General features: G+C 40.8%; 1 long non-coding RNA gene across 1 annotated transcript in view; it reads right to left on the bottom strand.

Annotated features, from left to right (window-relative positions):
* Positions 1 to 16,778, bottom strand: part of LOC129053083 (uncharacterized) — a 365,830-nt gene that overhangs the window by 73,287 nt on the left and 275,765 nt on the right. The window lies entirely within an intron of this gene.

Genomic DNA, 16,778 nt, shown 5'->3' with positions numbered 1-16,778 from the left:
GATTATGGTGAATGAAGAGAAGTATTGGCACCAGATGAAGTGGAAGGGAGGGTTAAAAGCAGATCGTAAAGAGTTTCCCAAACTGTGGTAAAGACTTTGAATCCCATTTTAGATAAAACTGGATGAGTTTAGGAAGAGGAATAACATGATGGATAGTCACTGAAGGTAGATGACTGGCTGCAGTTGTGGAGACTGGATTGGAAGAAAGCAAAAGCAGAAGAGGGAGGGCCTCCACTGTAAGTGTAAAGGAAAGCGATGATAGTGACTGGGACTAGGGTGATGACGGTAGAGATGGAGAAAGGAGGCTGGACTTAGGCTATATTTAGAGATGGATTCAAGGGACTTCTAATAAAATGGATGTGGGGACTGAGGAAAAGAAGAATCCTAGGATGAATCACACATTTGGGGCTTGAATGACTTGGTGAATGGTGGTGCCAATCACTGAGCCAAGGAAAGCTGGAAAAGGAACAGTGTTTAGGGCAAAAAATCAACGTTCAATTTTGGACTTGCTAAGTTTGAAAAGCCTTTAGAAATATCTACACGGAGATGCCAGTTAGGCAGTTGGAGATGTGAATCTGGGCTAAAAACATAAATTTGGAGGTCATCAGCATATGTTGTTATCTATAGTCATGGACTTCATAAGATCACCCAGGGAGAATGTGTATATAGTAAAAAGAAGATGGAAACAGATTGAACTCTGGAGCTCCCCAACATTAAGAGGCTAAGCAGAGGAGGAGTCAGCAAATGACACTGAGAGGGATATCATGTAGAAGGAAAAGGAGAGAGTGCTGATTTTTGACCTCCTAAAGTTCATGAATCCGAGGGCTCTAGGATAAGGGGAACTTGGTACTATCATCCACCATTACTGCAGTAGGACTTAGATGGTTCTTGTAAAGTCATGGTGTCTAGTTTCATGCTTGATAATTAGTACTGGTTCCTGGCCTCAGGTTACTGGTCTTTGGGGTCAGCTCCTGTGTCAAATAACCTGCTGGTAGTACACTTTCTTGGTACCCTGGGCATTAGTAAACCAGCCCAGGAAGCTTCCTGGAGTGCCCACAGCAACACTGATGAGTGTAGTCAAAACTACAGCCTTGGGACTTAGAGCCAGGCAAGACCAAGCACCTATAGGTAGCACAGAAAATCGGGTATTCAAAAGACCCATAAGGCCTTGCCCTATAACCTCCTTGGGGAATTCATCATATAATCTGATAAATTGTGTAATATTCATTTAATGTCCATCTCATGCCTTAAACATGCCCCCCTCAAAGCAGGAATTGTATTCTGGCTTGTTTCCCACTTTATCCCCTGTGCCTAGCATAGTGCCTGCTCACGCTAATTAACAGACTTACAAACCAGATCAGCAGTAGGGGATTGGTATGGGTTGATAAATGGGCTTATTGGAGCAAAGCCAAGTCTATGAGATTCCTGACTCCCAGAAACTACCACTATTGGGGGCTCTAGGCAGGCACCAGCCCCAGCAGCTCTGTAGGCAGTCAGAACACCTTTACTCACAATATTTAACAAAAGGGAGGTGAGGCTATAGAGCTGAGACTGGGGGTTGCACTGTCATCATCAAGCCTGAATGTTTTCCAGTGGGTCTTAGCTTGTATTCCCACATGGCATGAGGCTAACTTTGCCAGTGAAAGAGCAGAGTCTACCATTAGCTGTCGACAACATGGTGAGCGTCTCTTAGTTGCTTGTGCTCCTTCACTGCTTCAAAATCAGCCCAGCTGGTATGGAGCAGGATCTGCTAGCCATGAGATGTAGCAAGTGTCAGCTTGCTTTGGATGTGTACACAGCAGTCCACGGGTTGGACACGGTTGCCCACCTGCTAATGAGAGCAGCTCCTAAGAGTAGGGATTGCATGGGGGCCTATCTCCTATCTCAAAGCTGGATGTTCCAATGAAGGCCCACAAACTGTCCTCATTCCAGGGCAAGGCCTCTATTTGACAGCTGGGTCTCTGGCGCAGAGCAGCTTGTTATGGATTGTGTTGTAAAGGGGAGTAAGTCAACCTTGTGGGGTCTTTAAGGATCACTCCAAACAGAGCCATGGAAATTATACTGGGAAAGGACATGAAATGAAAGGATTTATTATACTCACAGGCCCTAGAGACAGAAGGCATGGCGCACCACACAGGGCCATATGGGAGGAGCTCCCAGGGAACAGGCTCGACCAAGGAGGTGGGGAGCTGAGAAAGCAGGGACCTGTGGTCAAGTGCGTTTATTGAGAGTCAGAGTAAGCAAAAGGCATGAGGGGATTTTACTGGTGCATCTGAATGTCTCTAGGCCCCAGTTGGGGGAGGGCAAGAAGGGGAACTTGTGGCAGGGCCCAGCCTTATCACACAGGTGTATATGGTCATCTGGGTGGGGTGCTCACAGTTGGTTTGTGGGGATGTTGAGGAATCAGGAAAATATGGAGTTTTTAAAAATTTTCCAATACATAAATTGTGTCTCCCCGAAATTCTTTTGTTGAAATCCTGATCCTCTATGTGAAGGTATTTGGAGATGGAGCCTTTGGGAGGTGATTAGGTAATAAGAGTGGAGCCCCTGTGAATGGGATGAGTGCCCTTTTAAGAGAAACCCCAGAGAGCTCTCTTGTCCTCTTTTTCACCATGTGAGGACACAGCAAGAAGTTAGCAATCTGTAACCCAGAAGAGGGCCCTCACACAAATCCAACCATGCTGGCACCATGATCTCAGACTTCCAGCCTCTGCAACTGTGAGAAATAAGTTTCTGTTGTTTATTGGCCACGCAGTCTATGGCACTTTACTGTAGCAACCTGAGCTGACTAAGACACAGGTGGCGAACTCCTCCCTGACAGAGGTAATAAGTAGCTCCTGTGGGGCACTCACACAGCATGACAGATGCCAAGAATCCAGTTTGGCTTTCCTGTGGGCACTTTCTAGCTGCCTATGTGGAATTACCTGCCTCTACTGCCAGAACTACTTACAAAAACTAAAGTACAATTTGATCCATCAACACAAGAAATACTAGTTGCTAGGGGTCATCAAAGTATCTAAGTACATGAAGAATTTAGATAGCAGCATATAGTGGTTAAGAGCATGGGCTTTGGAGACAGACATAACTGGGTTCAAATCTTGATTCTACTATCAGTCAGGCAATGTGACCAGGCTACTTAACCTCTCTAGCATCAGTGACTTCATATTCAGTGGGATTATAGTAACACACACACATCTCCCAGTGCTGTTAAGAGGGTGAATGAGATCATGTTTGTATAATTCTCAACATGGCACCTGCCACATAGTAAATGCTGCAAAAAATGTAGCTATTACTATGATCAGAGCAGCAGTAGGCATAGTGGTCAGGAGCTAGTCTGGGGCCAGTCTGCTATGCTACAATCATGGCTCTGCCTCTTACTTTGTGAATTTGGGCAAGTCATTTAACGTTTCTAAGCCTCAGTTTTCCCATCTGTAAAGTAAGAGTAACAATTTTTCCTACCTCAATGAATTGTTTGGGGATTAAATAAGAATGTATATTCCATGAGATTTTTGTAGGTATGGCTGGATTTGGGGAAAATAAAACAAAATGACAGAAACAATTCAATGGAAAATAAGTTTGGGAGTCACTGCACACTATACATCCTTCTTAGAGAGTCACAACGCACCTAGGCATGTGACTAAAGGCTCTGGCAAGTCCTGCAGTAAAGCAACCCTATTATTGTTACATAATTCCATGTTTCTCCAAATTATAGAATCTACACCTCCTTTTCATGCTGCATATATTAACACCTGGTAAACCAGTACCCATGGGATACTTAGAACAGTGCTTGACACAATGTAATGTTTCAGTAAGTGTTAACAATCAATATTGAATATTATGTATTAATTCCCTAAGAGGATGGTGCCACAACTGAGGTGGGTGGCAGGGCTTTTGATTTTCTTTTTACTTTTTTTTGTTGAAAACTGGTTTATTATTATTATTATACTTTAAGTTCTGGAATACATGTGCAGAACGTGCTGGTGTGTTACGTAGGTATACATGTGCCATGGTGGTTTGCTGTACCCATCAACCTGTCATCTACATTAGGTATTTCTCCTAATGCTAACCCTCCCCTTGCCCCCCACCCCCTGACAGGCCCTGGTGTGTGATGTTCCCCTTCCTGTGTCCATGTGTTCTCATTGTTCAACTCCCACTTATGAGTGAGAATATGCGGAGTTTGGTTTCCTGTTCCTATGATAGCTTGCTGAGAATGATGGTTTCCAGCTTTATCCATGTCCCTGCAAAGGACATGAACTCATCCTTTTCTATGGCTGCATAGTATTCCATGGTGCATATGTGCCACATTTTCTTTATCCAGTCTATCATTGATGGGCATTTGGGTTGGTTCCAAGTCTTTGCTATTGTGAATGGTGCCACAATAAACATACGTGTACCTGTGTCTTTATAGTAGAATGATTTATAATCCTTTGGGTATATACCCAGTAATGGGATTGCTGGGTCAAATGGTATTTTTCTAGTTCTAGATCCTTGAGGAATCGCCACACTGTCTTCCACAATGGTTGAACTAATTTACACTCCCACCAACAGTGTAAAAGTGTTCCTATTTGTCCACATCCTCTCCAGCATCTGTTGTTTCCTGACCTTTTAATGATCATAATTCTAACTGGCATGAGATGGTATCTCATTGTGGTTTTGGTTTGCATTTCTCTAATGACCAGTGATGATGAGCTTTTTTTCATATGTTTGTTGGCCACATAAATGTGTTTTTTTTTTTTTTGAAAAGTGCCTGTTCATATCCTTTGCCCACTTTTTGATGGGGTTGTTTTTTTTCTTGTAAATTTGTTTAAGCTCCTTGTAGATTCTGGATATTAGCCCTTTGTCAGATGGATAGATCGCAAAAATTTTCTCCCATTCTATACGTTGCCTGTTCACTCTGATGGTAGTTTCTTTTGCTGTGCAGAAGCTCTTTAGTTTAATTAGATCCCATTTGTCAATTTTGGCTTTTGCTGTCATTGCTTTTGATCATGAAGTCCTTGCCCATGCCTATGTCCTGAATGGTATTGCCTAGGATTTCTTCTAGGGTCTTTATGGTTTTAGGTGTTACATTTAAATCTTTAATCCATTTGAGTTAATTTTTGTATAAGGTATAAGGAAGGGGTCCAGTTTCAGTTTTCTGCATATGGCTAGCCAGTTTTCCCAACAGCATTTAATAAATAGGGAATCCTTTTCCCATTGCTTGTTTTTGTCAGGTTTGTCAAAGATCAGATGGCTGTAGATGTATGGTATTAATTCTGAGGGCTCTGTTCTATTCCATTGGTCTATATATCTGTTTTGGTACCAGTACCATGTTGTTTTGGTTACTGTAGCCTTGTAGTATAGTTTGAAGTCAGGTAGCATGATGCCTCCAGCTTTGTTCTTTTTGCTTAGGGTTGTCTTGGCTATGCAGGCTCTTTTTTGGTTCCATATGAAATTTCAAGTAGTTTTTTCTAATTCTGTGAAGAAAGCCAATTGTAGCTTGATGGGAACAGCATTGAATCTGTAAATTACTTTGGGCAGTATGGCCATTTTCATGGTATTGATTCTTCCTATCCAGGAGCATAGAATGTTTTTTCATTTGTTTGTGTCCTCTCTTATTTCCTTCAGCTGTGGTTTGTAGTTCTCCTTGAAGAGGTCTTTCACATCCTTTGTAAGTTGGATTCCTAGGTATTTTATTCTCTTTGTAGCAATTGTGAATGGGAGTTCACTCATGATTTGGCTCTTTGTTTGTCTATTATTGGTGTATAGGAATGCTTGTGATTTTTGCACATTGATTTTGTATCCTGAGACTTTCCTGAAGTTGCTTATCAGCTTAAGGAGTTTTTGGGCTGAGACAACGGGGTTTTCTAAATATACAATCATGTCGTCTGCAAAAAGAGATAATTTGACTTCCTCTCTTCCTATTTGAATATGCTTTATTTCTTTCTCTTGCCTGATTGCCCTGGCCAGAAGTTCCAATACTATGTTAAATAGGAGTGGTGAGCAAAGATATCCTTGTCTTGTACCGTTTTTTCTGTTTTGTTTTGTTTGAGACAGAGTCTCACTCTGTTGCCCAGGCTGGAGTGCAGTGGCACGATGTTGGCTCACTCCAACCTCCGCCTCCCAGGTTCAAGCGACTGTCCTGCCTCAGCCTCCTGATTACCTGGAACTATAGGCATGCACAACCACACGCAGCCAATTTTCGTATTTTTTAGTAGAGACAGGGTTTCACCATGTTAGCCAGGTTGGCCTTGATCTCCTGACCTCAGGTGATCTGCTTGCCTTGGCCTCCCAGAGTGCTGGGATTACAGGTGTGAGCCACCATGCCCAGCCACTGGGCCTTTGATTTTCTTGGCTTTGGTTTTCTCTAGTAGGCAGGCATCCCCAGGCTTCACAGCAGAGAGTAGATGGGGCTGTCTCAACTGATTATCCTTGTATATACTGCAATTAATGCATAGTGGACAACTACAGAAGTCAGATATAAAGCAAGGGCCTTGGAAGCGTATACTTTGCTCCTTGACTATCTATTACTCAGGCTTTGTAGCACCAACAATTTGCATCCAAAGTCAAGAGAAAAGACAGAAAGGGTAGCAGTGCACCCTCCTCCAATTCCCACTTACAGTGCTTAAGCACATTCTTTCCTTCACACCACTCCACTACACCCATACATACACATTGCACAGTAGCCTCACATCCTCACCCCAGCAGGAAACGTAGTGAATATAGGAAGAGGGTGCCTACGTAGAGAAAAAGCACTGGCCTGGGAGTCAGAAGATCTGGCTTTTACTCTGGCATGGCCACTAATAAGCCCCACAACCTTAGAGAAAACTCAAATAGAGACCACCTCTCTGGGCTCACACTTCAGACTTAATAAATTGAGAGACTGAACTGGATTATTTCAAAACTTCTTTCTAGCCCTAGCATTAACATTCAAAGTGAACAGAGATGATCATGTCCATTTTTTAGAATAGGAAACAGGTACAGAGTGATTAAGTGACTTTCCCAGGATTATACCAATGGTAAATGGTAGATTTGAACTGGGACAGGTCTCAACCCCCTGCCTTCCTACCACAGAGCTGCCATGATCTCCCTAGATCCCCCTGTGTTCTAGGAATCACAGACACAAAGTGTGGAAACAGGTAATTACAAAACAAAACCAAAACAAGCAAGAAAAAATTAGAACATACACTCTGCCATTCTCAAGGGATCTTCTAAATGGCCCAACAGACTTTTTTTTTGGGGGGGGGGCATCTCATGGTTGTTCATCTTTTCTATGTTTAGTCCTTTCTCATTCCTTCCTTTTTCTTTTCTGTTTATTTTTTTGAAAGGATTTGAAATGTAATCTATTGTAAAGCACATTTCCCTTTTATTTGTGCTCAAATTTTTTTTTCATCGTAATCATTCACTTTCCCATTTACTGAGCACATATTATTTATAACATTTATTTTAGGTTTGGGAGGTGCATGTGAAAGTTTATAATATAGGTAAACTCATGTAATGGGGGTTTGTTGTGCAGATTATTTTGTGACCCAGGTATTAAACCTAGTACCCAACAGTTATTTTTTCTTTCTACTCCTCTCCCTCCTCCTACCCTCCACCCGCAAGTAGACCCCAGTGTTTATTTTTCCCTTCTTTGTGTTCATGAGTTCTCATCATTTAGCTCCCAGTTGTAAGTGAGAACATGTGGGTATTTGGTTTTCTTTTCCTGCATTAATTTGCTAAGGATAATAGCCTCCAGTTACATACATGTTCCCACAAAAGACATGATCTCATTCTTTATTATGACTGCATAGTATTCTATGGTGTATACGTACCACACTTTATCCAGTCTGTCATACATGGGTATTCAGGTTGATTCCATGACTTTGGTATTGTGGATAGTGCTGCAATAAACATTTGCATGCATGTGTCTTTATGGTAGAATGATTCATATTCTTCTGGGTATATATCCAGTAATGGGATTGCTGGGTCTAATGGTATTTCTGCTTTTAGCTTTTTGTGGAATCGCCATATTGCTTTCCACAATGGGGGAATTAATTTACACTTTACACTCCCACAAACAATGTATATGTTCCCCTTTCTCTGCAACATCGCCAGTATCTTTTTTTTTCTTTCTTTTCTTTTCTTTTCTTTTTTTTTTTTGATGGAGTTTTTGCTCTTGTCACACAGGCTGGAGTACAATGGCATGATCTCGGCCCACTGCAACCTCTGCCTCCTGGGTTCAAATGATTCTCCTGCCTCAGCCTCCCAAGTAGCTGGGATTACAGGCATGCACCACCATGCCCGGCTAATTTTTGTATTTTTAGTAGAGACGGGGTTTCACCATGTTGGCCAGGCTTGTCTCGAACTCCTGACCTCAGGTGATCCACCCGCCTCTGCCTCTCAAAGTGCTGGGATTACAGGCATGAGTCACCACACCCAGCCTTCTTATTTTTTAATTTTATAGTAATAGACGTTCCGACTGGTGTGAGATGCTATCTCATTGTTGTTTTGATTTGCTTTTCTCTAATGATCAGTGATATTGAGCTTTTCTTCATACGCTTGTTGTCCACATGTATGTCTTCTTTTAAAAAGTGTCTGTTCATGTCCTTTGTCCACTTTTTAATGGGGTTGTTTGTTTTTCTCTTGTAAATTTGTTCCAATTCCTTATAGATGCTGGATACTAGACCTTTGTCAGATGCATAGTTTGCAAATATTTTCTCCCATTCTCTAGGTTGTCTATTTACTCTGTTGATGTTTCTTTTGCTGTGCAAAAGCTCTTAAGTTTAATTAAATCCCATTTGTCAATTTTTGATTTTTGTTGCAATTGCTTTTGGCATCTTCATTATGAAATCTTTGCTTGTTCCTATGTCCAGAATGGTATTGCTTAGGTTGTTTTCCAGGGTGTGGGGTTTTACATTAAGTCTTTAATCCATCTTGAGTTGATTTTTGAATATGGTGTAAGAAAGGTGTCCAACTTCATCTTCTGCATCTGACTAACCAGTTATCTGAGCACCATTTATTGAATAGGGAGTGTTTTCCCCATTGCTTGTTTTTGTCTGCTTCATCAAAGATCAGATGGCCGTATGAGAGCAGCCTTGTTTCTGGGCTCTCTATTTTGTTCTGTTGGTCTATGTGCCTGTTTTTGTACCAGTACCATGCAGTTTGACTACTGTAGCCCTGTAGTATAGTTTGAAGTCAGGCAACATGACACCTGTATCTTTGTGCTTCTTGCTTAGTATTGCCTTGGCCTATTCAGGCTCCCTTTCTTTTTCTTGAACGGCTCTATATGCCTTTCTTGCCTGTTACCTAATCTTCACTTATTTCCTAAGCTCCAAATTGGGGGAAAAACAAACAAACAAACAACAAAAAAAACCTTCATGCTGTTACAAGGTGTGTCTTTTGCCTGAGTTTTTGATATGGTTTGAATCTGTGTCCCTGCCCAAATCTCATGTCAAATTGTAATCCCAACTGTTGGAGGTGGGCCTGGTGGGGGGAGATTGAATCATAGGAGCAACCACCCCCATGAATGGTTTAACACCATCCCTCAGGTGTTATTCTCATGATAGTGAGTTCTTGTGAGATCTCATTGTTTAAAAGTGTGTAGCACCTCCCCCAACTTGCTCCTGCTCTGGTCACATAAGACGTGCCTGCTTCTCCTTCACCTTTCACCATGATTGTAAGTTTCCTGAGGCCTCCCCAGAAGCAGAAGCATCTATGCTTCTTGTACAGCCTGCAGAAATGTGAACCCATTAAACCTCGTTTCTTTATAAATTACTCAGTCTCAGTTACTTCTTTATAGCAGTGCAGAAACGAACTAATACAGTTTTCCACCTGAAATTGGACCGCCTTTCTTTCTGTTCCTTTGAGAGCCTCATTTTCTCTAATGTATTGGTTCTGAAACTTGACTGTACATTCAGAATCACCTAGAAGCTTTGGTTAAAAAAAAAAAGAGAGAGAGAAAAAAAGATTGCTAGACCTCACCCCAGAGTTTCTGATTCAGTAGGTCTGTAGTGGAGCTGAAGATTTTGAATTTTTCATAAGCTCCTAACTGGTGTTGATACTGCTGGTCCTGGAACTACTGCTTTAATGAGAGTTTAAACCTGCTATCTTCATGTTCCTACAGTCACAATTTAGTGCCAATGGAAAGTTAGCCACGAATAGCTCTTGCTCTAAAGAGACCTTTTGTTTAAATCAGAAACAAAAAAATGCTGTTTGTTTGGGGTAAACCTTATCCAAAAGTGATTTGCTTTGATTGTGCTGATTGACAAGTGTCATTTTTCATGGCTTATTACTAATTCCAAAGCTTGTGAGTAAACTGAAGGTTCAATAATGAGCCAATGATGGCATGAATAATCACAGCCTTATTCATGAGTAATGACATCTAGGAAAGCTTCCTGTGACATTTTTCTACTCGCTGATCAAGAATACTTCTTGTTTGGTTTATAGTTTGCATCCAGAGGAAACTGACAGAGAGTTGACCTGGTGTGTGTGGAAAAACATTAATTTCGGAATCAAGGAAAACAAGGTTTAGTCCAGGCTCTGCCATTGACTAGTTGAATGACCAGCTTCTTTCCCTGTCTGGGCCCTAGACTTACAGATGTAAAATGAACTTACTGGAAATATATATTTCATGCAGATTTTAAGACATGAAGCCAGTTTGGGAGGAAAGAACCCAACCAAACAGTTCAATAGTAAAATACGTTCTGGAATCACTCCATTCTATATGCCCTTCTTAGAATGTCACACTATTCCCTGACATATCTCTTAGTCCGTTTTATGTTGCTGTAACAAAATACTACAGGCTGGGTAATTTATAACGAACAAGAATTTAATTGGCTCATGGTTCTGGAGGCTGGGAAGTCCCACAATAGGTCATTTGCAAACTGGAGGCCGGGGGTTACTGCTAACATGGCTCAGTCCAAGTCCAAAAGCCTCAGAACTAGGAAAGCTGATGGTGTAACTCTTAGTATGAAGCCAAGGGCCTGAGAACCTTTGGGGCTGGCATCTAGCAAAAGCCTTCTTGCTTCCTAATTCTACGCTAGAAGGCAGAGAGGCAAAAGAGGGTGAGATAAAGGGACAAAATAAAGACCAAAATTGTCCTTTTATAATGAACACACTCATGTGATAACAAACCCACTCCCAGGATAACAGCATTAATCCATTCATGAGGGCAGTGCCCCACCTCCCAACAGTGCCGCGCTAATGACCAATTTCTCTACACATGAACTTTGTGGGGGCACATTCAAACCATGGCAGCACATTATAAAGGCTCTGAGAAGTCCTGCAGTAGCACAACACTTTAGTGTTTTTTAACTAAAGTATATGACCATGACACACATCTTAATGCTACTAATACCTCATAGGCCAGTATTCCAAAGGCAGCAATCATCCCAGGATGATCTACAAGGGCTCTTCCAACTTGAAATGCACTGAGTCTGGGATGTGGCTCTCAAGAATTGCAACTGACATCACAGGGATTGTGTAATGCCTGTGATTTAGGGAAAGCAGAAGCTCATACCACCATTCCAGGTTATTTTTTATCTTCTTATTTTCGAGACAGGGTCTTGCTCAATCACCCAAGCTGGAGTGCAGTGGTATGATCATAGCTCACTGCAGCCTTGAACTCTTGGGCTCAAGCGATCCTCCCACCTCAGCCTCCTGAGTAGCTAGGACTACAGATGTGCATTACCACACCCAGCTAATTAAAAAAAATTTTTAAGATGGAGTCTTGCTACATTTCCCAGAATGGTCTCAAACTCCTGACCTCAAGCAATCCTCAGTTCAGGGTTCTTTTAGTGTTTGGTAGTTAGGCAAAACCTCCTGAACGCATGAGCACTTCACCACTGTGAGAACTATGCCTGTATTTACATGTGTGCTGGTTTCCACATGTCAAGATGCTGCACTCACTTTCTCGGGCCTTTAAGAAGGGCCTCAGGCTCCCACTTTACTAGGTATTGAAGATGGCTGAAGTACTTCCTCCTGGTAAACTGCGGTTTTGCTGTGACGTCCTTTAAATTACCGGGGATTTTCTCACTCACTCTCCACTATTTCTGTGGTTTCCATAGATCCCTCAACCCCATACAATATCAATTTCCCCTGCATAAGTGGCTTTAATGTTTTATCTAGCTGATCTCTTAAAAGCACCACCATGTCTACTAGCTACAGGTGTAGGTTGAAATTCCAGAGTGGGGAATGTCATGTATGTACAATCTTCTATAACTACGTATCACTTTTCAATGTAGTGTCTCATAATATGCTGTCAATTTGGGGAAGGATTTTTATTAATGTATGTTTGACAGGTAAGGAAACTGATGCCCAAAATGGGCTAGTGATTTTTCACAGATTATAGAGTCAGTGAATACCAGAGCTAGAACCTGAGCCCAAATCTTTTCACTCCCAAGCTCATATTTTTGCCTTTGAGAAAGTGCCCATAGAAAGCATTTTGCTTACTTGCATGGATTCATTGGTAGTGGATGTGTGAAGTTCTGTGTCAAGGATTCAGAGGTTGGGACTAGAATCAGCTTTAAAAAAAAAAGTATTGTGATCAATCAATCCTGAATGTAGTTTGGAGTAGAAGTCAGAGGGGCATGGGAAATTGGGCTATATTTGTGGTCCCTGAGGTATGCAAAACCTTACTTCTTGTCTTATTGATATTGTGTCAAGCACTTTTAAATATTTTGAAATTATGACACCCCAAACTATAATTTATTTTCTTTGAGGCTTAAATTAATAGAGTACTAGAAGTGAAAAGAATTCCTTAGATAACCTAGTTCAATATTGAGAACTATGCTGCCCAATATGGTGGCCACTGGCCATATGTCACTCTTGAGCTCTTGAAATGGGGCTAGTCTAAATTGAGATGTGCTTTAAGTATAAAATAATATTGGATTTAAATACTCTATATAAAGAAGGAAAACTATCACTAATAATTTTTTCTATTGATTACATATTAGATGATAGTAATTGGGGTACATTGGGTTAAATACACCATTAAAATTAATTTCATCTATTTCTTTTTACTTATTTTTAAAGTATCTACCAGAAAATCTAAAATTTTATATGTAGTTCGCATTATATATTTTGATTAAACAGTGGCATGTGTCACTTGTTTTTGTGAATAAAGTTTTATTGGAAAACAGCCATGCCCATTCATTTACATATTTTTCATGGTTGTTTTCATGCCGTAATGGTAAAGTTGAGCAGTTGTGACAGATCATATGTTGAATTATTTACTATCTGGACCTTTCCAAGATAAAGTTTGCATACCCCTGATCTAGAATCGCAATCTTTGTGTGTTTATTATTTGCGAGGTACCATATGAAGCTCTTCACATGGATAAGTTCATTTAATTCATACAACCACTCTGAGAGGGGTTCAATTATTTTCCCCATTTTATATGAGAAAATTGAGACCCTAACTAACTCAACCAAGTCCACAGAGCTAGTAAATCCTAGGAGCAAGCCTTGAAACTCAGCTCTGTCTAACTCTAAAGCTTGTACCCTTAATCATCACACCATATTGCCTCCCTGTAAAGGTATGGCTTCTTTCTCTCCTTAAGCTTACATTTATGAATTGATGCTGCCTTCCACTTCCCTTTGGAGCCCTGCTGTCACTTAGCCTGATTGATAAAATGTATTTTGCTCTTACTTTGTATCTACACTGTGTCAAATACTCAACTAGTAGCTTTATATGCAATAATATCTCATGCAATTCTTCTAACTTCCATATTCAAGCCCTTGATTTTGCTGTTCACTCTGCCAAAAATTTATTCCCTTCATTATTCCTCCTATTTAAATCCTGATATTCCTCCATGTTCCCTTAAGCCTCACTTGCTTCTCTGAGAAGCCATTCTTACTTCTGTTCCTCTACTGCTCCCTAGTCACATTAGGTCTTTATATATGCTATGTTGCTTCTTCCCTCACAGCACTTCATGTTTCATCTTCTCAACTTTATTGTATTTTTACACAGGGCAGGTTGTATTAGTTCATCTTCATGTGCTGATAAAGATATACCCGAATCTGGGAAGAAAAAGAGGGTTTTAATGGACCCTTTTTAATGGACTTACAGCTCCATGTGGCTGGGGAGGCCTCACAATCAGAGTGGAAGGTAAGGAAGAGCAAGTCACGTCTTACATGGATGGCATCAGGCCATGAGAGAGAAGAGCTTGTGCAGCAAAACACCTGTTTTTCAAACCACCAGATCTCCTGAGACCCATTCACTATCACAAGAACAGCACAAGAAAGACCCACCCCCATAATTCAGTCATCTCCCAACAGGTCCCTCCCACAACACGTGGGAATTATGGGAGCTACAAGACGAGATTTGGGTGGGGGCACAGAGCCAAACCATATCACAGGTCTTATGGTCCTTCAGAGCCTAGTTTAGCATTCACTATGGGTGTTCAGTAGGCTCATAGAATGAATGCCTTAAGAGGCCTGGGACACTGAACAGAGGAGAGTGAAGTAACCCAACTTATATTACCAAATCCTGAAAAGACATCTGACTGTTGATTATTGCAGTCTCATAACCAAGGGGCACAACACAAATATGCGATTTTGCTTTTAACAACTTGTCAAAACTTGATTTATTTCCATTTCAGGACAATATTGAGTACATGATTCATCAATTGTGCACTTAAACTTAGGTGAGAGGTTAGAATGTGTGGTTCAAAAGACCACTGCTTTGATACTCTTTAGATACCAAGATTGAGAGCTATTAGGGCGCAGAGGGATTAGATTAGGTTCAGACACTGGTCCAGGCTGAACAATCTGTTTGATAGAAAATTAGAGATGGCCTCGTTGTTCTATGAATAATTAGTAAAAAGTTGGAAATCAGATTTCTCATGACCTGATCACTCCCAAAAGCCCCACTTCCTCATACCATCACATTGGGGGTTAAGTTTCAATTTATGAATTTTGGAGGGTTACTAACATTCAGACCATAGCAAGTATTTTGTGTTCCTTTTAGTAAAAGAAATTCACAAACCCCACTTCAATGTGTTCTTCAATTCATTTAACATTTGAGCAATCTAAAGCTCTAGCCATGTACTTTACTTCTCCATCTCCACTTACTCCTCAGGTAAACTCCTCCAGTCCCATGGCTATAAAAATTTAATCAGATAACTATTGCCTTTATAGTTTAGGCCATGATCTCCATGCGACCTCCAGACTCCCATATCTGACTACCTGACTGACTTTACTAGTCCCAAGCCTCACCTCTTATTGCCACCACCCCCAACCTAATTTTCTATTGTTTTCTCCATTTTTCGCAGTGAAAACTCCATCCTTCCAGTTGTCTTGTCCAACAAATCTTTGGAGTCCTCTTTGACTCCCTTCTTTCCAACACATTCCACATTCATTCCATCAGTAAATTCTCTTGGTTTCTCTCTTCAAAGTATACCCAGAATATGCCTACTTTTCATCACCTTCACTGCCATGAACCTATTCAACCTCCACTTGCTACCAACTATTTGGTGTATGGTGCCCATTATCTTTCATCTGGATTGTGATGATAGCTTCTCAAATGCTCCCCCAACTTCTCATCTTGCCACCATCCCAAACTATTCTCTTTTCAATAGCCAGACTGGTCCTATGAAAATATAAGACAAATTATGTTACTGTACTGTTCAAACCCCTTCAATGGCTTCTACTCTCATCCAGAGCAAAAACTAAAATCCCACATGGCCCACTGATTTGGCATCTTGACTTTCTCTCTGAAAATTCTCCACTGAACTCACTCTGCTTCAGCCACATTGGCTTGTTGTTGGTTCTCAAAAACACTAGACAAATTCCTGCTCAGGACCATTGCATTTGTTTCTCCTACCTGGAATACTTTCCTCCTGAATACAATGTAACTTATCCTATAACCTCTTTACAGGTCTCTGCTTAAATGTCATTTGGTCTATAAGGTTTCCTATTGTCATCCTAACTGTCTCCCTTCCCTGTTTTATTTTTTCCATAGCATGTATCACCATCTACTGTACTATGTGTTTGACTTATATGTTTATTGTTTGTCTCCCACCACCGGAATGCAAGCTACCTGAGGAAAGAGATATTTATGGCTTGTTTGTTACTGTATTCACCAATGCCTGAAACACTGCCTAACATATAGAGACCTTTAATAACTAATTGTAGATTGAATAAATGTAGAGAGAATAAATAAGTCCTGGAGTCCTTTGCAATCTCTCATTGAATAACACCTCTGGCATTGAGACTTGGCATCATGGGGTCATTTGCAAACCTGTCCCTGTTAAATCCTAGTCAATTGCTAGAACATCTACAAGGTTCCAGGCACAGTGTGATGCCCTAAAAAGCTCCAGTCTTAATATTCAGCTGTGGTATTTGCAATTCATCAAGTCATACTTCTGAGCTCTCACAGAACTTCTTGATAGTGGTATCTTCTTCTGGCTACACATTTCAACGCATACTCCAGTAAACAGCCCATTTAGATTTTGCACATATTGAAGGAAGGCTGGTGTTCATATCTTATTGTTATTAATGCAGTTTATAATTTTATTATTGAACTTAATATGTAATTTGTGCCAACCTGTGGCCTCAGGCATTGAGTCCATAGTGACTTGCCATTGCAGGGAGTCACTACTGCTTTGTGGACTACATGGCATCAGTAGTAGCCTCAATTTTGTAGCAATGGTTTTTAGTCATTTCGATGCAAATTTAGTTTTTTTAAAAAAAACCTATAATGCTTTATTTCTGTTTAAAAACATTACCCCTTATTTAATATTGAACTTATTTCTCATTTTTATGCTCCCAATGTAGGATGCTGAAAGGCAGAACTCCTGGAGAAATGCCAGTGGATTGAAG

Source organism: Pongo abelii, chromosome X, assembly GCF_028885655.2.
Source record: "Pongo abelii isolate AG06213 chromosome X, NHGRI_mPonAbe1-v2.0_pri, whole genome shotgun sequence".
NCBI classification, from domain to species: domain Eukaryota; kingdom Metazoa; phylum Chordata; class Mammalia; order Primates; family Hominidae; genus Pongo; species Pongo abelii.
Note: the sequence above shows the minus strand (reverse complement) of the source record. Positions and strands in the feature narration are given on the sequence as shown.